The sequence below is a fragment of the Ranitomeya variabilis genome, chromosome 2 (genome assembly GCF_051348905.1).
Source record: "Ranitomeya variabilis isolate aRanVar5 chromosome 2, aRanVar5.hap1, whole genome shotgun sequence".
NCBI classification, from domain to species: Eukaryota; Metazoa; Chordata; class Amphibia; order Anura; family Dendrobatidae; genus Ranitomeya; species Ranitomeya variabilis.
This window is the reverse complement of record NC_135233.1, coordinates 78,480,659-78,507,153: the sequence shown is the minus strand read 5'-3', so window position 1 is coordinate 78,507,153 and position 26,495 is coordinate 78,480,659. Positions and strand designations below refer to the sequence as shown.

The window sequence follows — 26,495 nt, the reverse complement described above, 5'->3', positions numbered from 1 at the left end:
GGTGTCCCTGACATAGGAGGGCACCGACTCTACTAATGGGTGCAGTTAAAATTCAATAAATCTGCAAGCCGGGTCGCATAGCCCTCCTATGCCAGAGACAATCGGACGTCCTGGAGGCTCTACTGGATCCTTGTGGACTTTTGGCAGGAGGTAAAGGGTAGGGATCACCGGATTTTCTATAAATAGACCCTCAAATACTTTCTTTGATATAATGCCTCGTGTCAGGGCCCGATCAAGAATCTCAAACAAAATCTTTGAAAAGCCAGACAGAGGACTGCATGTGAGAGATGTATAAGACTCACGGTCCCTCAGCTGACGGAAGGCCTCCCTCTCATACTTAACTGTCGGCCAAATGACCACATTCCCCCCCTTATCTGCAGGTTTTATAACAATGTCCTGCATAGACCTCAATTCCTTCAAGGCCCTACATTGTGCAGGTGTAAGATTGTTTACCCCTCTTATCACTCGGGATTTTCTTAAGGTCCTCCAGCACTAATTTATTAAAAATGTCAATCTGGGGACAGAGTGAAAAGGGGGGGAATGTGGTACATTTACGCACGACAGAGGTAGGGAAGGTACCTGTAACTGATGGATCCATCTCTCCTGCAAGTTCTTCTAAAGCAGATAGTGCCTCCTGTTCCAGAGTGGTCTCAGGTATGAAGGTGTCCAGAGGCTTAGAATGTAATTTACGTAGGAGGACCTTCCTTAGAAACAATTGTGTATCTTTCATGGCTGTGAAATAATTGAATTTGTTAGTCGGGACAAAAGTTAATCCTAAACTTAAAACATTCAATTCATCTTTTGATAATACATGGTCTGACAGGTTGATTACCTCTAGGGGATTCGTGGGTTTAGATTTTTTCTCCACAGATTGGGGTGGGGTAACCCAACGTTTGTTCTTGCCTTTACGGCTCCCTGCTTTCCCCACTCCCAACCTTTCAGTGTACACACTGTTCGTTTGGCTGCTACTGGCTGCTTCCTCCTCCATCGATGATATGGATGAGAAGGAATTACGGTGTATTGGTGGTTTTGATTGGATAGATTGTTTCTTCCTCCACCTATACACATGGTTATTCTTATAATCCATCACATCTCTTTGATATTTCTTAGTTTTTGATGTGACGATATCCTTCTCCCATTTCACAAAATCCCCCTCCAATTCATCATTAAGTTTGTTTTTAGCAGTCACCGACAGGTTGTTATATAGGGACTCTTGTAGAGAGCTAATCTCCTTCTCCACCTCTTGTAAGGAGTTAGTATTCGATTTAACCAGTAGTTCCATATAGCCTCTCGAACAGTTTGTGGACAATCCTTCCCATTCCTTTCTGAGGCATTCATCCTCTACATTAAAAGAAGGAAAAACTTGTACCCTTAATCCCCTTGAGATCAGACCCTTTGCTAGGTAACGTTCCAGGAATGCCCTGTTCCACCACAGGCGCGTTTTCTTATTAAATAAAGATTTCAGTCTAGTTACAGAATCCTCTGTTTCTCTTGAGTTAAAAACCACGTTTGAGTCATCACCAAATACCTCATCCAATTTAGTGAGCCACTGTTTCTCACGGGCTCTATGATCCATACGATCGGTAGGAGACGCTGTGAAGATACACAGTAACAATATTATTTTGTAATATACACCAACCTTGCGGATATCATTAATGAAAAAATCCCTTGAAATGATCACCAGTGACATACACAGATATGGCTCCTGGTCCCCCTCATATCCATCCTGCCCTCCCCCCCCCATATATCTATCCTGCCCCTCCCCCCATATATTTAGCCTGGTCCCTTGTAATGGCTGCATGCACAGAAGGAAAAAAAAGATTCCTCTTACCTGCCTGCGCTCCCGGCGCCAGGCAGCATCCTCCTTTACAGATTTGGGGCGCTCATATTAAAATTGCCACCGGGTATTCCCCTGATACCCCGCCAGTCTAGTCCGACCCTGAACACAATTATGTATGGCATATTACAAGTTTTACTAGAAGGTGGATCACGCATTTAAAAAAATAAATAAAAAAAGAGAACAAATAAAAGTACTGAGAAAAAAGCCAAGATACAAGAAAATAAAAATTAATGTTTATCCAGACACTGGTGTCACTTACAGAAATGCTCACACTATAGAAAGCACGTCGGCGCTAAATCACTGGTACATACAATCTGCAGATATATCATCTTCCATACTTCGGTTCTACTCATGACTGGTGGTGTCAGATTATTCAATCACTTTCTGACAATCAGATAATCCTTGAGATTTCCCATACCAGGCATATTTATCTGGATAGGAGAATGGCGATGCCTTCACAATAGTGAATGGTGAATGTTTCCATGTAAAAGTTATTCACAGGCTTCTCCTGCCCAGGAGGAGCACAGGTACCAGCAATGGTATAAGGCACGTGCAGAAACCATCCTTCCATCTGCTCCTTAGCGCACGGACAGTTTAACATTGATGTTCATTGCTGCCAACTCCGCCACAAAGTACCGAAATACATATGGCACAGAAATGACGTCAATTGTATCTGTCCGGTCACAGACCAAGCAATAGTGTTTCCGGTTTCGCATTGAGGACCAAGATGGAGGAGGCTTCTCCAGGATAGGCGACAGGAGGCTGCCGCAGGTCACACACACATGGGCCTCTGATCTATCGGAACAGTTAAAAAGCCTGTCATGAAGAAGGAAGGAGGTTCCATGTGCCAGCAGGGCATCACGCTCCATCTCTCCAAAACGAATTACTCCTTGTACGTTTCTGCCGCCCACAGGCTGGTTGGTCACTTTGTCACGAGAGCCGGTTGTCCTAACTTGGAACTTGTCAGAAACCATGTGACGAAGACGCTGGTAGTAGACCACACCGATAAAAATGTCCGCCTCAAGCTCAAGCCCACTAATGCCGCTGTACAATTTCTCTGTGCCATAGTAGTTATAGCCAGCAGCCTTCAACATTTCACCAAAATATTCCAGAGCAGAGTTCTCCTCTGAGAATGTGAAAGGAGTGGCATCGTGGCACAATCCGTGGAGTGCGGCCGATTTACCGGCCATGCTCTCAATCAACATTCCAATCGTCATTCTGGAAGGAAATCCGTGGGGGTTAAATAAAATGTCCGGAACCATCCCGCTTTCTGTGAATGGCATATCCTCTGCCGGCCACAGTCTGCTGAGGATGCCTTTCTGGCCATGTCGGCTAGCAAATTTATCACCTATGGTGGGGTTACGGGATCCTCATAGTGATGCACACGGATTGGAACTTTCCAATACCCAGGTCATTGCTGCAGGCCTTAATGTTGTCAACAATACAGTCCTCCTTACTCCTGAGAAGACAAGACATGAGAGTGAAGAAAAATCCCTGAAAACAGTCTCACAGGTCACTCTTATCAGTAAGGATATGTTCATGCCTACAATAAGGGCCCGTTCACATGTTGCAGTTTTGTTGCGTTTTTTTTCTGCTCAGATGTCACAAAACATGAAGGATTTTCTAGTCCCAGCAAAGTGAATGAGAATCCTGAAGTCTCATGCACACGCTGCGTATTCATGACTTGTAGATTTATATCTGCAGTAGGTCAATTATTTCAGTGTTTTTGCTGCAGATTTCACACAAACTAAAGAGTGGGGAAAAACGCATCAGAAACACATTAAAAAACCATGTAAAAAATGCTACTATTTTCCGGCCAATAGATCAGTATTGCAGCAGATTTTCCATACCTGAACTGCATTTTCTGTGTGCTTTTTTTGCAGCTTTTTCACCCATTCAAATAGATAACAAATCACTGCAAAAAAGCCGACATTGACATTCTGCGTCTCAGCAAACACACACCAAGGCCAAGTTCACACTGGGCGTTTTTGCTGTTTTTTTATGCTAATTTTCAGCTGCTTTCTACAGTACCAGCAAAACCTATGAGACTTCAGAAATCTCATGCACACACTGCTTTTTGTCATCAGGTTTTTGTGCTTTGCATTTTTTTTGGACATAGAACATGTCACTTTTAGCGTTTTTCACTCACTGACTTGAATGGGGGGTGAAAAAAAACACTGAAAAATTGCACCAAATACACAGATATCAGGTTTTCCTGTTTTTTTTTAATGCACAAGAGACAAATCTAGCATACCAAAAACGCAGCAAAAAACATGCTTTTTAAAAAAAACAAGCAAACGCTGAAACGCCTAGAGTTAACTTAATCCAAGCCTCATAATACCCACAGAAAAAAATCATTGTGTGCACAAGATTTCAGAAACTTCTTGATTACGCAGATTCTGTAAAAGGCCATGTATTTTACGCACCAAAGAAGCTACGTTACAAAAATACAGCAAAAACTCCACGTGTGAAGATAGCCGATGCCAAGAAACGTGTCCGTGTGATGTAAAGCTTGTACGACTCACTTGTAAAACACCACAAAGTTCTCTCCAGTGTTTTGGTTCAGATAACCATAGTACGGGTCCCCAAGACGCAGGACAGCGCCTACCGGGGGCAGGCCATCGTCATCTAGTTTCCCCTTTATCCGTTCATCGTCCGGTTTGATTCCAAACACAAAATTGTCTTCGTGATCTTTTATTTTTTTTAGCCAGGTCGATGACATCGGTTTTGTAAACGCTCCCATGAGCGAATCCTCTCTCCCAAGATGATTTGTTCAAAATCTGCAAACACAAGTAGTTTATATCAGATGGTGATAAGGAGCCATATCAGGTATCCAGCACAAAGTAGCTATTTAGTGGTTGCCATATAGTATTGCATCAAGGGTGCTGTTTGACTTTAAAGGGAAGCTTTTTTTTGTTATGCAAGCCAATGGCAGTATGATGCAGGGGCTGAGACCCTGATTACAGTGATATGTCACTTACTGGGCTGCGATTTGTTGTTTCAATACAATCAGTGTTTTATCAGCAGGAGATCATTACAGGACTACTTGGCACATGCATCCTAGGCCAACCACTGCACTAATGAGCAGCTCTATCACTATACAATGTACACAGAAAGAGGTGGTGCGGATGGGGTCATACACGGCTGCAGATTGCGTGGGGCTCAGTTGCTGAGGTGGGAAAACTGTGAACATTATAACTGCTACACCCATTGCCCAAGTAAATGGGCAAAGTAATGCCTGCGGGTCACATGTAGCCCTTTGGCTGTTCCTATGCGGCCAGTGGAGAGAGACAGCCAAAGACCGAAAACCAGTGGCATCCCACACAAAACATCTGCCCCCTGCCACAACTTCACCAGTATCTTCATCCTTGGGATGCAGATACTGATGAATAAAACAGAAAGCAGTCAGCTCCCTCTCCCACCATTCAGTCACTGGAAGGCTGTATGAGGGGCTTTGTGGGGGGACATCACACTGTGTGTGTGACCATGGAGGCATCACAGTGTGCTGTGAGCTATTAGTAAATCATTCTGCTCCTGTTATTACGCCCGGATTGTTGTTTTTTTTAAAAAAAAAAAAAAAAACTTTATGAAAAGCAGTAAATCGTACGGTTCTGATTAGCTGCTACTGATAAGAATACAGTTAATAATGAGCCCTGTTGTAACATGTATCAGCAGTATCAGCCTATCAACAGACTAAATTCTGCTCAATATTAAGAGGTAAAAATAAATCTAAAATAATAACAATGAGTTGAATTAAGTACAGAATAGGTTCGGCCCTCCATAACAGTCATAATATTTCATCTGGCCCTTTAGGAAAATGAAATGCCCACCCCTGAACTAATTGATACATCGCTGGAATCAGGGTCTATGTCCCTACATCAGGCTGCTGTTTAAAATTCGCTTTAATATTAGGAAAGGGTTCACGTATAGGGTGCAATAAATGCACAAACATATGAACAGAGAAGTAATAAAAAGAAGCTTCATCCAAACCTATTAACACTACAAGCAGATTATATCTATCCAACGCTATGTAGATAGATTATTTTTTATACCCATAATTAATGGGGTCCTTTGATTCCTTTTGCACATTTCATATAAAGGATCTGACCATCCTCTGCACTTACCCCATTCACAAGTGTGCACAGCGCCTAGAGAGAACTTACCATCGCATCCTCCATATCATATCCCATGTATGAAATCACCGCTACAATGGCGTTTGTTCCGATTGGATAGTTATCCATGTCAAAATAATCATACATGGTGGGACGCACCAGAGGACTCGGGGGGGTCTGCAGGCGATACAGTTTGTTATCAGAGCGATCCTGATAGGTTAAAAGAGGGAACCTCATCGTCTGTTTACCTGGAAATCAGAACAGGACAGATATCTGAACAGTGCCATACGGGTCCGGTGTGCACACGGGGGGAATATCGTGTGTGTACCTACCCATCTGACACTGGTACATGACCCTGGTAATGTCGAGCCGTTGGGGTATATAAAACAATACAACGCTTACCTTTAGCTACACCTCCCACGTAACCCATACCCTCTATCCCATAAATAAAAACTCGAACTACTTATTCTTTGGAATAATGTCGGCCACAGCAGCCTTTTTATTTAAACACAAACAACATCATAAATAATAACATCCAATAACTTTTTGAGCTAGGAGGGATCCTTGGAGCTCCCCATGGATCTGGTGATCAAAACACAACACAACGTGAACGTTACCAAAACCAAATTACTCCCAGCCGATACCGCCTGGCTCGGGAGCACCAAAACCCCAAAGGGTTCCCAGTTCACGTTACAATTCCCGGGGAACCGACTACCCCCGCCGGAACCCCCAAGTTACCAGATCCAAAACCAGATTTACACAAAATACTGGGGAGCCATAAGCCAATGACTCCCCCCAACCCAATTTCCAACAACTCCAAGGATTCTCCCCCAGCCACCACAGCCGCAATGACCCATAATACATAACATACCACCCCCAAAAATTGAAACAAAAAACCCACCTACACCCAAACTATTAGGGCGGGAGGGCGGGACACTTGCTGACTGGAGAGCGGGAACTAAGAAGCTCCACCCCTCTACAGCTTAATTAAACATAACCGACTCCACTATACCTCCCCTTTACCCTTAACCCCTCCCTCCATCCCATGGTCATGATGGGCCTCCCCTTACGCCGCGGGGGGAGGGGCGGCTCCAGCTCCGGCCATTACTTGACCCTGGTAATGTCGAGCCGTTGGGGTATATAAAACAATACAACGCTTACCTTTAGCTACACCTCCCACGTAACCCATACCCTCTATCCCATAAATAAAAACTCGAACTACTTATTCTTTGGAATAATGTCGGCCACAGCAGCCTTTTTATTTAAACACAAACAACATCATAAATAATAACATCCAATAACTTTTTGAGCTAGGAGGGATCCTTGGAGCTCCCCATGGATCTGGTGATCAAAACACAACACAACGTGAACGTTACCAAAACCAAATTACTCCCAGCCGATACCGCCTGGCTCGGGAGCACCAAAACCCCAAAGGGTTCCCAGTTCACGTTACAATTCCCGGGGAACCGACTACCCCCGCCGGAACCCCCAAGTCACCAGATCCAAAACCAGATTTACACAAAATACCAGGGAGCCATAAGCCAATGACTCCCCCCAACCCAATTTCCAACAACTCCAAGGATTCTCCCCCAGCCACGACAACGAGGGACTTTGAAACCTTAAAGACCCGAGACCCCACCACTCCTAAAAGCTATGGCCTTCTCCACACCTTCTTGCAGTCCAAGTGCCCAAAAATCGATTCCAACAGCATTCAGATGCACACCGTCTGCAAGCCAAAATGCCCCATCACCCTTCTCCAACTCAAAATGCCTTACGGCTACTCCCCCATTCCTGGCCACAAACGCGGACACCGCTCTGTTAACCTTAATTCTGGCCTTATTAAGTTTATCCAATGACCGCATGTTCCTCCATCGTTTCCGCGGTACAATCTCCGACCAAACTACTGATATCCCTGGATATAACCGCCACAAGCGCAACAAGTCCTGTTTGATATCTTTGATTAGTTCTCTAAACGGGCGTGAACCCAAGTCATTTCCTCCAGCATGCAGCACCAAGATATCCGGAGATCTGTCTAAAAGTACCGCCACATTGATCTCCTTCAGCACCTTGTTCCAGGTCAAACCTCTAAAACCGATCCACCGGACCAACGTTACCGACCGATCGAACCCGAGCTGTCTACCTTCCGGCCGTACATCAGCGCGTCGTGCTCCCCAATGAACATAGGAATGGCCGAAAATCCATACCAAAAACGGTAAAGAACCTACAATACAAAAAACAAAAGTCAAACAACCAACGAAGCAAAAACACCAACTCCGTAAACGCACCTTTTCATAATGAGAAAATGCACACCACCCCTAACATCTAACATAGCTGCAATATCTATTCGACTGCCATCTCCCAATACGCTTGATAGCATCCACATCCAAACCTCCAGCGGCCGCATCCGTAGCTGCCCCAATCCGAAACGAATGAGAAGTAAAACGCGAATCATCCAACCCCAACAAAACAACCGCTCTCCGGAAAATCTTCTGAAACTGATATCTGGACAAAGCCGAACCGTCCTCATGACACAGTAAAGATCCGTCCCTGCGGGGCCCAAGCCCCCAAAAACTTTTTAAACAACTAACTGGGCACATCAGAGAACCCGCTACTCCACCCAGCTCAATTTTCTTACCGCGCCCCACTTGATCCGTCTTGGATCGACGCAACCAGAACTCCACACAACCTTCTGCCAAGAAAACATCCCTTGCCAAAATTCCACCAGCTGTATTCTTATTAGGAGACACCAATTCACTAATTCTCATTGCACCAAAATACGCCCACGAGAAAGCCAAGCTGAAAAGACGTTGTTCAAACAGCGACCCACAACAGTCACCCAAAATCTCACCTAATCGCTCCAACATCGCGAAAGAAACAGGACGCCTAGAATCCAACCTACCATATTGTCTCCTGAAGCCTTTTACCGCTTGCTTCACTAGAAAGGCCTTAGTCAAATCACACTGTCCCCTCAGCTTGAAACCAAAAGCCAAAGCCGCCAGTATACGCAACACCTTTGCCAACGACCAACCTTCATCAAAACCACGCCTAATCCATGACAACAGAAGCCCAACCTGGTCATCGGCATTAACTCCACCAGGGCAGGATGCCAAGACCCCTTCCCACGAAGACCAAACCAATTGATAAGTCTCCCATGTCTTCGGAGCCAACGACGATCTTATGAGATCTCCAGCGTCCCTGATGCCACGAGCCAAAGGTCCGCTGGGCAATCCAAACCGATGGTCTCTGCTTCCGGAGCCAACGACCGAAAACGCTCGAACTGGAAACGAGAAAGGGAATCAGCTATTAAATTCCTCGCCCCGGGCACATGCGTCGCAGTGACCTGCGAATTCAATTCCAAACAAGATAGGACTAATCGCCTGAGAACCCGGACCACAGGCGGTGATGAAGCAGTAAGTCCATTGACCGCACACACCACTCCCATGTTGTCACAGTTAAAGCGAATCCGCCTGTTGCGAAATTCGCGCTTCCACAAATGAACCGCCACCAAGATCGGAAAAATTTCCAAAAGCGCTATGTTACGAACCAGCCCTGATGAAACCCACTCCACCGGCCAGGGTGCAGCACACCATTGCCCTTTGAAGTAAGCCCCAAAACCACTGCCACCCGCCGCGTCCGTAAACAATTCCAAAGAATCATTGTCCACCGTTTTCTCCATAAACAAAGAACGACAATTGTAAGAACCCAAAAAGGAACTCCAAACCGCCAAATCTTCCTTCAACTCTGCTGACAAACGAATGAAGTGATGCGGCGCACGGACTCCCGCCGTAGCACTCGCCAACCTTCTGGAAAAAACTCTCCCCATTGGCATAACCCGACACGCAAAGTTAAGTTTTCCCAATAGCGACTGTAATTCTCTCAAAGTCAATTTCTTTACACGCCTTGCTCGGGCCAAATCTTCCTTCAATCCGTCAATCTTGTCAACAGGAAGCCGAAACTCCCACCCGACCGTATCAATAACAATCCCCAGAAAACTCAGGCACGTACACGGCCCTTCCGTCTTCCCGGGTGCCAATGGAACTCCGAAACGCTCACACACCCATTCAACAGCACGGAGAAGGCGCACACAACGATCGGACCCAGCCGGGCCCACACATAGGAAATCATCCAGATAATGTAACACCGAATCTCAATCAGAAACGTCCTTAACCGCCCACTCCAAAAACGAGCTAAACATCTCAAACAGAGCGCAGGAGAGGGAACAACCCATAGGTAAACACCTATCCACGAAAAACCCCCCCTCCCAAAAACAACCCAAAAGCTTAACACTATCAGGATGAACAGGCAACAACCTAAATGCAGCTTCAATATCCGTCTTGGCCAACAAGGCGCCACGACCGAACTTCCCAACCCACGCAATGGCTTCATCAAAAGACGCGTACACCACCGAACAAAGCTCGGGTGCAATACCGTCGTTAACAGACAACCCCCGCGGGTAAGACAAGTGGTGAATCAGACGGAATTTTCCAGCTTCCTTCTTAGGAACCACACCTAGCGGTGATACAACCAAATCCTCAAACGGAGGAGACAAAAAGGGGCCCGCCATCCTTCCCAACGCAACTTCCTTCTTCAACTTCTCTGACACCACATCCCCCTGTAACATCGCCGACCTCAAATTCTTAAGCGTCCGAGGAACCACAAACGAAGGGGCCGGAATAACAAAACCGTCCCGAAAACCACGATGTAGCACCCCCGCCGCCTCCCTCAGGGGGTATCTATTTAGAAAGGGGACCATCCTTTCCAGACTCACTGGCGTCACCCCCTTGAGAATTCCCTGGCCCTGACTTGGACTTAGATTTTTTAAAACACTTTGAGGCCCCATGGGAAGAGCCGCTGCAGTGTGAACACAAGTGCTTGAACTTGCAGTTAACCCCGAACTTACATTGCCCGTCGTTAAACTGCCAGCACAAGCCCGCTTTACGACCCCCCGCCTGACTGGACTGTCCGGCCGATCCCGCCGAACTGGATTGACTACTCTGACCGGAACTACCGGCCCCCCCCTGAAAGGACTGGCCAAATTTGTACTGCGCCATCACCCGCAGCCAAAGCCCGATATCCTTCTGATCCCAACGAATCGTTGGTCGTATAGCCTTCCTCTGCCGGAATTGCTCATCATATCTCAACCAGGCCTGACCACCATAAACCCTATGCGCCTCTCCAATGGAATCCATGTAGCAAAAAAGGCCTGAACACTTCTCAGGCGCCTTCTCCTCAATCACACTCGCTAAAATAGCAAACGCCTGTAGCCAATTTGTGAAAGTCTGAGGAATCAAACGCCACCTACGTTTTTCCTCCTCCTCCTTTTTACTATCCTCTTTCTTCCCTTTGTCTAAGTTAAATTTTTCTAACGGGAGCAACGAAAAAATTTCAACATACTCATCCTTCATGATCTTTTCTTTCACCTCCTTTTTAAGATGCGCCCCCAAAGGGCCCTCAAAACAAACATATACCTCCCCATGAGCCCTATCATCTAAATGGACCCGACACTCCTTCTCCTTCTCCGTTTGTACCGAAACCGACACCGGCGCCCAAGAGCCCGACGCCACTTGCGTCGAACCCGTAACCCTCTGCGACCCAATCCACGCCGCCAAATGCCGTTGATCACTCATTCCTCTCTCCAATCGCACCAACAAATCCCTCACATTTTCCAAAACCGCCCCGACACCCCCCACATCAGCCCCGACAACGCCACTAACCCCAAAACTCGTCGCCACACCCCCTTGCGCCTCCACACTCACTGGAGACGGCAAATACTGCACAGGAAGCAAAGACAAGGACAAACACTCACCAGGCTGCGGGGGAGCTGTGATCCCCCCAGCCGGAGTCCCAGGATCCAACCGCCGTTGTCCGTGGAAATCTAATGACCCAGGAGGCAACTGTCGCGTGGGAGTCTGCGTTGCGTCTTGCTGCGAAGATCCAGCCTGAGGTGAAAGTAGCGCCGCCTGTCCTGTCCCAGCTTGCTGTTGCTGATCTGTCCTCCAAACGGCCAGGCCCACATCACCACTGTGTGAGGCCGCTGCTGTGTCCATCGATCCAGCTGCAGGGACAAACCCTGCTGATGCTGCCGGGGCCACACCCGTAACCGCAGGGCTGCCCGCCACCACTCCTCTCCCACGTCCTGCTGCAAGTAGGCCAGAGGCAGGCCGCGCGGAATGAGCATCCCCGCCGCGGCCCCCCGATGTGCTAGGCCTCAGACGCTGCCTGGCTCGCGCTGGCCCCGCCCCCGCAATGCCGCGAGGTGAAGGCCTCGCAGCCGCCACCGGACCCCGCCCGGCAGTAGGATTCCTCCCAGGCCGGGACCTACCGGCGCTGCTATTTAGAGGTGCCCGGCCTGGAGGGTCCCCGGAGGGGCTCCTGCGCCGACGGGGGGCCCGCGGAGCTGAATCGGGCGACAGCCGGTCCGGAGGCCTTGACCGCCGCGCGCGCCTCACCGGAGACACCGCCGACGTCGCTGCTGCTCCCGAACCTCCGCTCCCGATGATCCCTGCTACCTGCCGCTCCAACCAGCCTGGAGGGTGCACTGCTGCCGCAGCCCTCAGGCTCTCCAGAACGCTATCCACGGTGGCCATATTTGGTGCACACTTGCTGACTGGAGAGCGGGAACTAAGAAGCTCCACCCCTCTACAGCTTAATTAAACATAACCGACTCCACTATACCTCCCCTTTACCCTTAACCCCTCCCTCCATCCCATGGTCATGATGGGCCTCCCCTTACGCCGCGGGGGGAGGGGCGGCTCCAGCTCCGGCCATTACTTGTTCCTGGGGCTCTGGTTGTGGTCGGAGAAGGGGATGAAGTTGGCCATAACACTCATCAAGCTGTGAGGAAAGAGCTCCTGATGGGTGGTCACTCCGGGCACAATTTCACCCTCATATATCGCCACGTTCAAGAAAACCTGGAAGAGGGGCACAGATGGGAATCTAGATACATCCGTGGGCTTGAAGATTAATGAATCACAGTTACATGAAAGAAAAAAGTTGATTTTAATATGAAGTATTACAAAGTAGAAACCTCACACAGATAGCCAACTTTTATGTAATTAATACCCCCCCTTCCTTATCACCGCTCCTAGATGCTCTAGTCTAACCCCAAATGCTGTACACAGACCAAACGCAGGCAGGATCCCCATTACAGATGTGCTCCCCTACAAAAAACATAAATGCTGCACACTCTGCCAACAATGGGTTGATAACAAGGAATCGGCTCCGTTTAATCTCATTTAATCAGAAATGAAGACATCATGTTCTAACCAGGCTGACTGGGAACAAGGGGCTTTCACTATTGTACTGTGAGAAACAGTAAGAATGAGATAAGTCCATCCGGATCAGCCGGAAATTCTGCACTGCTGATCCAAAGAACTGCAAAAAAATAAAGACCTGTCATCTTAGAGGAATAAAAAATGAATTTATTACCCCAAATGTTACAATTGGTAGTTGTGAAGTCACCATCAGCTTCAACTGGCAGAAAGTTCCATAGTCCCAGTGCTCTAAAGACTCTCCTCCTCCTCCTCCGCGGGAGAGAACCTCATCTACCCTACAGCAGAGGTCAGCAAGTGCTGGCACGCTGCCTGCTGTGGGACTACACCTCCCAGCAGGCCTTGAACAGCCTGCAGATGCCACATTGGTAGATTTACAGTCCAGGGTAGAAAATAATTAATTTAGGTAACTGATTTAGTTAGTTTCTCCCATAAACACCCCCTAGTGTAAACTTTACTGGCAGATTACGCTAGCGCTATTTTTTTTGTGAAACATTATTTTGCACGCTGATTTCATGACGACCACACCACCCTGGTCTCGCCTCCATGGTCCCTCGATCACAATGTGTAATACCGCACCTGCTCCAATGTGCCGATCAGCTCTTCTTTCCCTACCGCCAAATTCCTAACAGGACGGACCATCCTGCAGGGGGTGGTGAAAACATACAGCCCAGGGTAAAGACTCGCTTTTCCAGTCATGGGGATGAGCACCACCTCAGTCCAGGGTGGGATCTTCTTCTCCTGTGTTACCTGTGAAATAGGAATAGGTCATATACAGAGTGGAGCGAATTTGTCCGGATTTGGGTCTGAATACGATCGGCAGCAAATATTGTTTTTGCAAAACGTCATTAGAGTCAATGGGAGTAGTAATTACCGAATATGTTCGGAACCGATCATCAAACATGCATTCAGCACAAGTAGGGCACCAATATGGCAAATTCGGATTTGGTGACCGAAGCCGAACAGTCGCTCAACTCTATACACGGTTTAGTAGAGATAATTTGTAGTCCTCAGACCACCGAGAGAGCTTGTCTCAAGCAACTTGTGTCACGTACTGATTGCATCCATCCTGGGAGGTCAGCAAACCCTCTCTCAATGGCAGACATACTTGTTTAACCCTTTACTGCTCAATAACTTAAAGGAGGTGCCTGTTACTCAGACAATGGCTTCTCAATTACTATATTTCCCCATGTTCTAATAAAGACAGCCTGTTCTCTCCTCTGTGTCAGCACCGATCCAGCAATGGCTGCAGGGAGACCCGGCACCGACAATCAGGAGCTGCTGATGGACCTCTTCCCTCTTCACTGTCACATCCTTTGGCTGTAACTGACATCCGGAGGGGGCGAGAGAGCAGCAGCAGCGGTGACTTCATCTGGATGTCAGTTACGTCCAAAGGATGCAACAGTGAAGAGGACCATCAGCGGCCGCCGATTGGCTGCAGGGGTCACGTGACAAAACCATGTCATGGGAGATCCAGCACTGACATTGCTGGACCGGTGCCAGCACCAGAGGGGAGAACAGGCTGCTTTTATTTTAGCAAGGTGCAATATAGTAATTGAGAAGGGATTGTGAGTAGCGAACCACATGATTTAAGGGGTTTGGGTGAGGAGTCCGGTCTTACACGGCCGATGCTGGCAGCGTTACACAGCCAGAACCTGCCTTTAATGGCAGCAGTTGGAGCCAATTCTAATTGCTCCCGTTTAACCGCTTAATTGCCGCTGTTAATCTGTGAGTGGCATGAGCGTGCTGGGGCACCCTTGTGACAAGTCCAAAATGCAGATAAACTAAAAGGGAAAAGAAGCTTATGCTATTGTTGCCTCCGCAAAAGTCCAATCTCTCAATATATAGAATAATTGAACTCATAATAAAGTGTAAACAATAAGGAAAAGTTCATATTTTTAACTTACTAAAATAATAAAATAAAGGACCTGGAAGAACCAGGTTATGAGGTATTTGATACCACAATGAATACTGTAAAAACGAGAAAAAATAATTGTAGAATTGCGCTTTTCCTCCACATTTCACAACTGGATATTTTCTCCCCTTTACATCACATGGTAAAGTGAATGTGATCATTCAAACCTGCAACTTATCCCACAAAAAAGAGAAGTCCTATAGGATTACGTTGATGAAAAGTTGTTTTTTTTTTTTTAAGTTATGTATTCTTAGAAGGAAAAAAACTAAACAAAAAACAGCCCAAAAAGAAAAATTGTTTCATTGAAGGGAATCTGTCAGCAGGTTTTCACAGTGTAATCTGAGAGCAGCGTGATGTAAGGATAGACCAGATACTTGCAATGTGTCACTGACTGGGCTGCTTGATGTAGTTTTGATAAATCCAGTTTTCCCTGCTGCAGATCTAGCAATTCTGAATGCCGAGCGCAGTCTAATCCCGTCCACACCACTGATTGGCAGCTTTGTGTTCACTGTGCATAGACAGAAAGCTGCCAATTAGTGGTGTGGGTGGGGTAATAAAGAGCTCAGCATTCACAGATTCACTGTTTCATTGGATACTTCAGACATTGGTAAAGAGTAGGAAATGTTCCAAAAATTAAAAAAGTCAACATCCGCACAACAGCTCCCACTCTGGTGCCCCCTAGTGCTGCTGAAAAGAATGACATCCAATCCATTATGTGACCTCTCAGCCAATCACTGGCCTTTTTTTGCTGCAAACTCCCCTTGAATATTAAGAATGTTAGAAAACCTCTTTCATGGGAAGTTTTTTTCTGATTAAAGGTTGTCCCCTTTCAGAAATATTTTCCCTTTTTGCAAAGTTTGGTTTTTCAACAAACAAAAAAAAATTCCAACAAAATAAAATGTGTGTTTCTTCCTATCCTGGGGTCTTGCGATGTGTCTCCGCTGCTGCTCTGGTCTCTGGTTGTGGCAGTGACGTCCAAATCCCAAACACGGAGCTCAAGACCTCTCAGCAGCTTTGACATCTGTAGTGATTGACTGCAGCTACATCGGCATGAAAACACCAGAGACCTGGGCAGCGGAAGACAAAGAGGACGACCTTGGGAGGGCAAGTAAAGCAGAATTGTTAATAATGAACTGTACATCTCAAAACTGACTACTCTGGAAAGCAGCAGGAATAAAATAGGAGCAAAAAATGGACACTTGAGCTGGTGACCCTAAGGAAAAATAGCTTTTGTTCAACGTGATCTTAAAGGGTATCAAAGCAGACAGCAGGAAAATGAGGGCGAGTAACACTAGAGAGTGAGGAGGATTACACCCTGCAGTCACTGTCTCAGACGTCAGATATTCCCCACAAGAAGTATTACCTTAAAATTTCAAAGTGTATGGACAACATTTGGAGCCAAATCTTTCTCCACCCAGCCCACCATTGCTCCATCCAACATGACCGGGTAACAATCTGGAAAAGGTTTTCCAGGAATCCCATCAACCGGAGTGATTGCTGGAAGAAAAACCATGAATGTTTAGAAGATTCCATCCAAACATCTAAGCCATTATTGAGCGCACCACTGCCCAACCATCTGCAAACCCATTCTGCTCAACACATACTTTACCTCTTTTGGATTTGTATTGTACTGGCTGAGATATAGATAGATAGATAGATAGATAGATAGATAGATAGATAGATAGATAGATAGATAGATAGATAGATAGATAGATAGATAGTGATCTATTTCAAGTGTTTATTTCTGTTAATGTTGATGATTATGGCTTACAGCCAATGAAAACCCAAAAGTCACTATCTCAGTAAATTAGAATACTTTAGGACACCAGTTTGAAAAATGATTTCAAAATCCGAAATGTTGGCCTACTGAAATGTATGTTCAGTAAATGCACTCAGTACTTGGTCGGGGCTCCTTTTGCATCAATTACTGCATCAATGCGGCACAGCATGGAGGCGATCAGCCTGTGGCGCTGCTGAGGTGTTATGGAAGCCCAGGTTGCTTTGACCCCTAGACGAAGCTTTCCATAGCGATACGCGTATCGGGTGTGGTGGATCCTTGGCTCTATTGGTAAATATTATGAGAATTACATGGTGGTCTCTATTATATGTTTACGCATGTTATTTGCTTTCCTATATATCTGCTCTGGTCCAATCATGGGCTGTGCATCATCTACATTTAGATATTTTTCACTTTATAATTTTACTACTTATGGTCCACAGGTCTCCTCCATAGCTTGAGCAGTTATATTATATCATAATGGTTTACTAACTTTTATTGACACCTATTAATTTTATGATATTCACATACTACCATTTGTATTTTATATAAATGATTATACTGTGTACTCCTCCTGTGCCTTAAACGCTTCTTATTCCCAGTCATACCCACCCCTTTTTTCCTGTACTTTCCCCCCCCCCCTATATTTTTCGTCAAATACAATACAACTTGTGTTTTTATATTAATTATGATGAAAATTGTTATTTTAGCCTTTCTAAAAAGTGTTGTGCTTTTGGCATTTTCTATATCCCCTTTTATTGGCTATGATATATATGATCGAGGTCTTGTTGATGTGTGATTATAATAAATATATAAACCGCTCTGGCAAAAATTAAGAGACCACTGCACAGTTTTATAAAAATCAGCTTCTCTACATGTCTGACAGCCATTCCATTCCAGTGTCAGTTGAATTCCAACCAGAGTACACCTCATTCTACTTAGGCTATGTGCACATGTTGCGGATTAGGCTTAGGAATTTCTGGTGCGGATTCTGTCTCTCCTGGCAGGAAACGCACCTGCGGTTTTTTGTGCGGTTCCGCAGCCTTTTTTGTGCGTTTTTGCTGCGGTTTTCTTGCGGATTTGCTGCGGTTTTTACCCCTGCTGCTTTCTATAATGGAGTGGGTACAAAAACGCTACAGATTCACAAAAGAGAAGTGACATGCTACTTCTTTTACACCGCAGCGTTTCCGCAGCGGATTTTCCGCAAAGTGTGCACAGCATTTTTTTTTTCTCATTGATTTACATTGTACTGTAAATCAATTGCGGATCTGCAGCGTTTCTGCACCTCAAAAAACGCTGCGGATCCGCAGCAAATCCGCAACGTGTGCACATACCCTTAACGTGCTTCTGATTAGGTGATCACCTGAACCAAACCTTATTAAACAAAGGAAAGTATAAAAAACACTGCTGCGGTGCTCACAATCCTCTTTTAATAGGACAAGTTGGATAGCAAAACAAGTGCTAGTAATATCCCAAAACTAACAGGAATGAAAAAGAACTTTAAACCATGCCAACGGAGTTGAAAAGAAAAGTCTTGAGTGAGGAAAAGAAGGGCTCAATTCTGGCTTTACTAGCAGAGGGACACAGTGAGAGTCATGTTGCCTCCATTGTTAAAATTTCTAACATGGCAGTCCATTACAACAAGGTCAAGCAGCAGACATTGGGGACAACAAAGCTAAAGACTGGCAGAGGGTGAAAACAACTCTACACTAACCGGGATGACAATCATCTTATTCGAATGTCACTCATCAACCGCAGGATGACATCAAGTGACCTACAAAAGGAATGGCATATGGCAGCTGGGGTGAAGTGCACGGCAAGAACAGTTCATAACAGGTATCTAGAGGCAGGACTCAAGTCATGAAAAGCTAGAAAAAAGCCTTTCAGCAATGAGAAGCAAAGGAGAGCCACACTGAAGTTTGTCAAAGACCATAAGGAGTGGACCATAGAGGACTGGAGTAAGGTAATCCTCTCTGATGAGTATAATTTTCAGCTTTGCCCAACACCTGGTTGTCTAATGGTTAGACGGAGACCTGGAGAGGCGTACAAGCCACAATGTCTTGCACCCACTGTGAAATTTGGTGGAGGATCGGTGATGATCTGGGGAAGCTTCAGCAAAGATGGAATTGGAAAAACAGTTGATTCCTTCTGCTCAGGCAATGTTCCCCAACTCTGAGGACTGTTTTTTCCGGCAGGGCAATGCGCCATGCCACACAGCTAGGTCAATCAAGGTGTGGATGAAGGACCACCACATCAAATCCCTGTCATGGCCAATCCAATCTCCAGACCTGAACCCCATTGAAAACCTATGGAATGTAATCAAGAGGATGATGGATAGTCACAAGCCATCAAACAAAGAAGAACTTCTTACATTTTGGTACCAGGAGTGGCATAAGGTCACCCAAAAGCAGTGTGAAAGACTGGTGGAAAGCATGCCAAGACGCATGAAATGTGTGAACAAAAATCATGGTTAGTCCACAAAATATTGATTTCTGAACTCTTCCTGAGTTATAACATTAGTATTGTTGTTCCTATATGATTATGAACTTGTTTTCAATGCATTATTTGAGGTCTTTTTTTTTGTTATTTTGACCATTTCTCGTTTTCAGAAAATAAATACAAAATTTAGAGCTTGGAACTTCGGAGACCTCTTTTGTCAGTAGTTTATAGAATAAAATGACAATTTACATTTTACTCAAAAATATACCTATAAAGAGAAAAATCAGACAAACTGAACATTTTGCAGTGGTCTCTTAATTTTTGCTAAAGCTGTATATATATGTAGCGCCCCCACTGCCACAGGGCCGAGGGGTACCCGGCACCGGGCCTCTGAGTCTCTGCTCTGGGGTTGTCACGGTGGCTAGGCCCGGTCCGTGACCCTGCTGAGGGGCGTACAGTGATAGATATGATGGATGATGGTAGTGGTGAGGCTGTAGTGGTGCGGTGCAGTAAATAACGAGGACACCAGGTTGCAGTCTCTTTACCTCTTTACTGAAGATCTCTGGGTCCTCAGTCCGGAATCCGGATAATCAGGCTGCGCAAGTCCGGCCGGTCCAATGGCACCTCCAGAGTTCTCTTAACAGGTGGAAATCTGTGCCTTCCTTCTAGCGCTATGTGTTGCGGTCCTTCCCTGCTGTGCTTACGGAAAGTCCCCACAACTGTTGTGTCTGTTTCTTAAGTTCCCTCACAACACGATTAGATGATGTTCTGCTAATCTTCCGTCCCTGCCTGATGTTACGGTTAGGACGGCACACGTTTGACGGGTAGGCTCGGAGCTCTTCCGGGACCCTAGAGTCGCCCCTCTCCACAAGTTGCCCCCCAAGACTGCATAGGTGATTTAGGTGAGACAGCCCGCCTGAGACTGACTGTCCTGCCGTAGGTTCGAAGTATTGCCTGAAGCTGTATGTAGAAATACTTCCTTCGGCGTTCCGGCCACCGGTTGTTTGCGCCTCAGTAGGATGTTGCCTCGGTCTTACAGCACGACCCCTACTGGTATTCTCCTTCTTGCTTTGATCTCGTTTCTCACTCAGCACAATCTATCTCGCTTCCAATCCCTCCTTGGGCACCGCCGCTATGCTGAGCAGGCACGGTCCTGTTACGTTCACTCAAGTTGCCAAGCCCCTGTCAGGATCCCACCCCTGACAGGGACCCTACCGAATCTTCTCCTGCAACACCCTCTGCCACAAGGTGTTGCCAGGTTCCAACCCAGTCAGCTTTCTGTCTAACTTCCTGCCTGACCCCCAGTTTTACCAGTGTGTGGAGAGTGGCCTAGTAAATAGAACCCTTAGCTCCCCCTGGAGGCCCGGCGGTGAAATGTATTGGTGTCTGTGATACCTGTTATGACCCCAATGGAAGAGGGTCTCAGAGGTTTCAGCGAAGTCTGCAAACACAAAAAACCAGCTCATAAGGAAGTGGTAACTAGGCTGACCTGATCCTAGCACACAACTAGCAGCAGCCGGGGAACGTACCTACGTTGATTCTAGACGTCTCGCGCCAGCCGGAGAACTAACTAACCCTATAAGGGAAAATAAGACCTTTCTTGCCTCCAGAGAAAAGACCCCAAAGTTAAATACAAGCCCCCAACAAATAATAACGGTGAGGTAAGAAGAAAAGACAAACACAAGAATGAACTAGGTTTCAGCAAAGAGAGGCCCACTGACTAATAGCAGAATATAGGAAGATGACTTATACGGTCAGCAAAAAACCCTATCAAAATATCCACGCTGAATATTCAAGAACCCCCAAACCGACTAACGGTGTGGGGGGAGAATATCAGCCCCCTAGAGCTTCCAGCAATATCAGGAATCACATTTTGTACAAGCTGGACAAAAATAAGAACAATGCAGATAAACAAAAAATAAGGAAGCAGGACTTAGCTTATCTTGCAAAGAACCAGGACCAGCAGACAGGAGCAAACAGAAATGAACTGATTACAACGATGCCAGGCACCAGACTAAGAATCCAGGAAGTTTAAATAGCAACACCCCTGGCCTAACGAACCAGGTGGGTATAAAGCTGGGGAAAGACAATCCCAGTGCCATACCACTAGAGACCACAAGAGGGAGCCAAGAAGTATAGTTCACAACAGTACCCCCCCCTTTAAGGAGGGGTCACCGAACCCTCACCAAGACCACCAGGGCGATCAGGATGAGCAACGTGAAAGGCACGAACCAAATCGGCCGCATGAACATCAGAGGCGACCACCCAGGAATTATCCTCCTGACCATAGCCCTTCCATTTGACCAGATACTGAAGCCTCCGTCTAGAGAGACGAGAATCCAAGATCTTCTCCACCACGTACTCCAACTCGCCCTCAACCAACACAGGAGCAGGAGGCTCAACAGAAGGAACCACAGGCACAACGTACCGCCGCAACAAAGACCTATGGAACACGTTGTGAATGGCAAACGACACCGGAAGATCCAAACGAAAGGACACTGGATTAAGGATTTCCAAAATCTTATAAGGACCGATGAAGCGAGGCTTGAATTTAGGAGAGGAGACCTTCATAGGAACAAACCGAGAAGACAGCCATACCAAATCCCCAACACGAAGTCGGGGACCCACACCGCGGCGGCGGTTGGCAAAACGCTGAGCCTTCTCCTGTGACAACTTTAAGTTGTCCACCACATGATTCCAAATCCGCTGCAACCTATCCACCACAGAATCCACCCCAGGACAGTCAGAAGGCTCAACATGTCCCGAGGAAAAACGAGGATGAAAACCAGAGTTGCAGAAAAATGGCGAAACCAAAGTAGCGGAACTAGCCCGATTATTAAGGGCAAACTCAGCCAATGGCAAGAAGGTCACCCAATCATCCTGATCCGCAGAAACAAAACATCTCAAATAAGCCTCCAGTGTCTGATTAGTTCGCTCCGTTTGGCCATTAGTCTGAGGATGAAAGGCAGACGAAAACGACAAATCAATGCCCATCTTAGCACAAAAGGATCGCCAGAACCTGGACACAAACTGGGATCCTCTGTCAGACACGATATTCTCAGGAATGCCGTGCAAACGAACCACATTCTGAAAGAACAAAGGAACCAGATCGGAAGAGGAAGGCAACTTAGGCAAGGGTACCAAATGGACCATCTTGGAAAAACGATCACACACCACCCAGATGACAGACATTCCTTGAGACACCGGAAGATCTGAAATGAAATCCATGGAAATGTGTGTCCAAGGCCTCTTCGGGACAGGCAAGGGCAAAAGCAACCCGCTGGCACGAGAACAACAAGGCTTAGCCCGAGCACAAGTCCCACAGGACTGCACAAATGACCGCACATCCCGTGACAAGGAAGGCCACCAAAAGGACCTAGCTACCAAATCTCTGGTGCCAAAAATCCCCGGATGCCCTGCCAACACCGAGGAATGAACCTCGGAAATAACTCTGCTGGTCCATTTATCAGGAACAAACAGTCTGTCAGGTGGACAAGAGTCAGGTCTACCAGCCTGAAATCTCTGCAACACACGTCGCAAATCAGGAGAAATGGCCGACAAGATTACACCCTCTTTAAGAATGCCAGCTGGCTCTGAGACTCCAGGAGAGTCAGGCACAAAGCTCCTAGAAAGAGCATCAGCCTTCACATTCTTTGAACCAGGCAGGTACGAGACCACAAAGTCAAAACGGGAGAAAAACAATGACCAACGGGCCTGTCTAGGATTCAGGTGCTTAGCAGACTCGAGATACATCAGATTTTTGTGATCAGTCAAGACCACCACACGATGCTTAGCACCCTCGAGCCAATGACGCCACTCCTCAAATGCCCACTTCATGGCCAACAACTCCCGATTCCCAACATCATAGTTCCGCTCAGCAGGCGAAAACTTCCTAGAAAAAAAAGCACATGGTCTCATTACAGAGCAACCAGAGCCTCTCTGCGACAAAACAGCCCCTGCACCGATCTCAGAAGCATCCACTTCAACCTGAAAGGGAAGTGAGACATCAGGCTGACACAAAACAGGCGCCGAAGTAAACCGGCGCTTCAGCTCCTGGAAGGCCTCCACGGCTGCAGGAGCCCAATTATCAACATCAGAACCTTTCTTGGTCATATCCGTCAAAGGTTTAACAACGCTAGAGAAGTTAGCGATAAAACGACGGTAGAAATTAGCAAAACCCAAGAACTTCTGAAGACTCTTAATCCAGGCAAACAAATCCGACAATAGAGGCAAAGGATACTGAAATTTAACAGTGATTTTATTCAGAAGCCGATAGTCTATACAAGGTCTCAAAGATCCGTCCTTCTTGGCCACAAAAAAGAATCCCGCACCAAGAGGGGAAGAGGATGGACGAATATGCCCCTTCTCCAAAGACTCCTTGATATAAGAACGCATTGCGGCATGCTCAGGTACAGACAGATTAAATAATCTTCCCTTAGGAAATTTACTACCCGGAATCAAATCTATAGCGCAGTCACAGTCCCTATGAGGAGGAAGAACACTGGACCTGGACTCACTGAATACATCCTGATAGTCAAACAAATACTCAGGAACTTCTGAAGGAGTAGAGGAAGCAATAGACACTGGCGGGGAATCGCAATGAATTCCCTGACAGCCCCAACTTGACACAGACATAGCCCTCCAATCCAAAACTGGATTATGGGTCTGTAACCATGGCAGACCTAAAACGACCAAATCATGCAATTTATGCAGAACAAGAAAACGAATCACCTCCCGATGTTCAGGAGTCGTGCACATGGTCACCTGTGTCCAAAACTGCGGTTTATTTTCCGCCAATGGCGTAGCATCAATTCCTCTAAGAGGGATAGGATTTTCTAAAGGCTCCAGAACAAAACCACAGCGCCTGGCAAACGACAAGTCCATAAGACTCAGGGCAGCACCTGAATCCACAAACGCCATAACAGGGTATGAAGACAATGAGCAAATTAAAGTCACAGACAAAATAAATTTAGGTTGCAAATTACCAATGGCGACAGGACTAACAACCTTTGTTAGGCGTTTAGAGCATGCTGATATAACATGTGTAGAATCACCACAATAAAAACACAACCCATTCTGACGTCTATGATTTTGCCGTTCGGTTCTAGTCAGGATTCTATCACATTGCATTGAGACAGGTGTCCGTTCAGACAACACCGCCAGAGGACCAGCGGATTTGCGCTCCCGCAAACGCCGGTCAATCTGAATGGCAAGCGCCATAGAATCATTCAGACTTGTAGGAATGGAGAAACCCACCATCACATTCTTAATGGCTTCAGAAAGGCCATTTCTGAAATTTGCGGCCAGAGCACACTCATTCCATTGAGTAAGCACGGACCATTTCCGAAATTTTTGGCAATACACTTCAGCTTCATCCTGGCCCTGAGAGATAGCCAGCAAAGCTTTTTCTGCCTGAATTTCAAGATTGGGCTCCTCAGAAAGCAATCCGAGCGCCAGAAAAAACGCATCAACATTTGCCAATGCCGGATCTCCTGGTGCCAACGAGAAAGCCCAATCCTGAGGGTCGCCACGCAAGAAGGAGATAACAATTTTAACTTGCTGAGCTGAGTCTCCAGACGAACGAGGTCTCAAAGATAGGAACAATTTACAATTATTCCTAAAATTCCCAAATTTAAATCAATCTCCAGAGAACAGCTCAGGAATAGGAATCTTAGGTTCTGACATAGGACTACTAGTAACAAAATCCTGAATGCCCTGCACCCGTGCAGCAAGCTGATCCACACTAGTAATCAGAGTCTGGACATTCATGTCTGCAGCAAAGCCTGAAGCCACTCAGAGAAAAAGGGGAGGAAAAAAAAAAAAAAAACTCAGAACTTCTTTTCTTTTAATCCCACTTCTGCAATGCATTAACTATTCACTTGGCCTGGCATACTGTTATGACCCCAATGGCAGAGGGTCTCAGAGGTTTCAGCGAAGTCTGCAAACACAAAAAACCAGCTCATAGGGAAGTGGTAACTAGGCTGACCGTATACCTGATCCTAGCACTCAACTAGCAGCAGCCGGGGAACGTACCTACGTTGATTCTAGACGTCTCGCGCCAGCCGGAGAACTAACTAACCCTATAAGGGAAAATAAGACCTTTCTTGCCTCCAGAGAAAAGACCCCAAAGTTAAATACAAGCCCCCAACAAATAATAACGGTGAGGTAAGAAGAAAAGACAAACGCAAGAATGAACTAGGTTTCAGCAAAGAGAGGCCCACTGACTAATAGCAGAATATAGGAAGATGACTTATACGGTCAGCAAAAAACCCTATCAAAATATCCACGCTGAATATTCAAGAACCCCCAAACCGACTAACGGTGTGGGGGGAGAATATCAGCCCCCTAGAGCTTCCAGCAATATCAGGAATCACATTTTGTACAAGCTGGACAAAAATAAGAACAATGCAGATAAACAAAAAATAAGGAAGCAGGACTTAGCTTATCTAACAAAGAACCAGGACCAGCAGACAGGAGCAAACAGAAATGAACTGATTACAATGATGCCAGGCACCAGACTAAGAATCCAGGAAGTTTAAATAGCAACACCCCTGGCCTAACGAACCAGGTGGGTATAAAGCTGGGGAAAGACAATCCCAGTGCCATACCACTAGAGACCACAAGAGGGAGCCAAGAAGTATAGTTCACGTCCTCAGACCCGGACTCCTCTGATAATCAGAGCAATGCATCGGATATTTCCTTTAGTGGCAAAGGGATAGCTACCCCGCAACACAATCACCGCCAGTCAAAAAACGCAGGAGGAGGGGGGGCAGAAAACATAAACGAAGGAGGAATGATAACTCGATACAAGAAAGGACACAAGAAATAAATGGATATACAAATGTACTGAATTTGTCGACTAGATCTCTGACTGAGGATCAGACCCAGGTATTATCATTGGGGTTAAACTTTGTGCCGGATCAAAATTTTGATCTATTTACAGCTATTATGGATACGAATAAATTTATCAGAAATTTGACTATCAAAAAACATTTTTTACAGGAGGAAAATTTAGAGAATAATAGTCAACAGATAAATAATCTTGTTTCTGGTGGCACAATTAATGAATTTGCTGACATGGACTTTAAAGAACAGAGGACATTGGTCATGTTACAGGATCTTAATCATGAAGGGATGGCTG

At 46.2% G+C, this 26,495-nt stretch overlaps 1 pseudogene across 1 annotated transcript in view; it reads right to left on the bottom strand.

The window, feature by feature from the left end:
* Positions 1–2,061: 2,061 nt before the first annotated feature.
* The window catches only part of LOC143804464 (DNA-directed RNA polymerase I subunit RPA2-like), a 129,403-nt pseudogene continuing 104,969 nt past the window's right edge, over positions 2,062–26,495 (bottom strand). Inside the window, exons 9-15 of the transcript XR_013221029.1 lie at positions 16,502–16,635; positions 13,803–13,973; positions 12,724–12,863; positions 6,285–6,307; positions 6,004–6,200; positions 4,366–4,620; positions 2,062–3,299 (exon numbers count right to left, since the gene is read on the bottom strand). The product of XR_013221029.1 is annotated as a DNA-directed RNA polymerase I subunit RPA2-like (transcript). The remainder of the gene's footprint in view (positions 3,300–4,365; positions 4,621–6,003; positions 6,201–6,284; positions 6,308–12,723; positions 12,864–13,802; positions 13,974–16,501; positions 16,636–26,495) is intronic.